This window comes from Microtus oregoni, unplaced genomic scaffold (genome assembly GCF_018167655.1).
Source record: "Microtus oregoni isolate MIOR12 unplaced genomic scaffold, Mior012 000052F_000, whole genome shotgun sequence".
NCBI classification, from domain to species: domain Eukaryota; kingdom Metazoa; phylum Chordata; class Mammalia; order Rodentia; family Cricetidae; genus Microtus; species Microtus oregoni.
The window spans coordinates 6,656,936-6,657,736 of record NW_024543812.1 but is presented as its reverse complement, the minus strand read 5'-3'; positions in this window follow the sequence as shown (position 1 = coordinate 6,657,736).

Below are 801 nucleotides of genomic sequence, written 5' to 3'. Positions count from 1 at the left end.
GACTGCTTTCATAGTGTCCCATAAGTTCGAGTATGTGGTTTCTTTATTTTCATTAAATTCAAGGAAGACTTTAATTTCATTCTTTATTTCTTCCTTAATCCAGGTATGGTTCAGTAGTTGGCTGTTCAGTTTCCATGAGTTTGTCGGCTTTCTGGGGGTAGCATTGTTGTCGAATTCTAATTTTAATCCATGGTGATCTGATAAGACACAGGTGGTTACTAATATTTTTTTGTAACTGTGTAAGTTAGCTTTGTTACCGAGTATGTGGTCAATTTTCGAGAAGGTTCCATGAGCTGCAGAGAAGAAGGTATATTCTTTCCTCTTTGGGTGGAATAATCTATAGATGTCTGTTAAGTCCATTTGTTTCATTATCTCCATTAATTCTCTAATTTCTCTGTTAGGTTTCTGTCTGGTTGACCTGTCCATTGGTGAGAGAGGAGTGTTGAAGTCTCCTACTATTAGTGTGTGCGGATTGATGGCTGCCTTGAGTTTTAGTAATGTTTCTTTTACGTACGTGGGTGCTTTTATATTAAGGGCATAGATATTCAGGATTGAGAATTCTTCCTGATGAATTTTTCCTGTTATGAGTATAAAATGTCCCTCTCCATCTCTTCTGATTGATTTAAGTTTGAAGTCAACTTTGTTAGAAATTAGTATGGCCACACCTGCTTGTTTCTTAGATCCATTTGCTTGATAAGCCTTTTCCCAGCCCTTTACTCTGAGTAAGTGCCTGTCTTTGTGGTTGAGGTGTGTTTCTTGTAAACAGCAGAATGTTGGATCCTGTTTTCGTATCCAATCTCT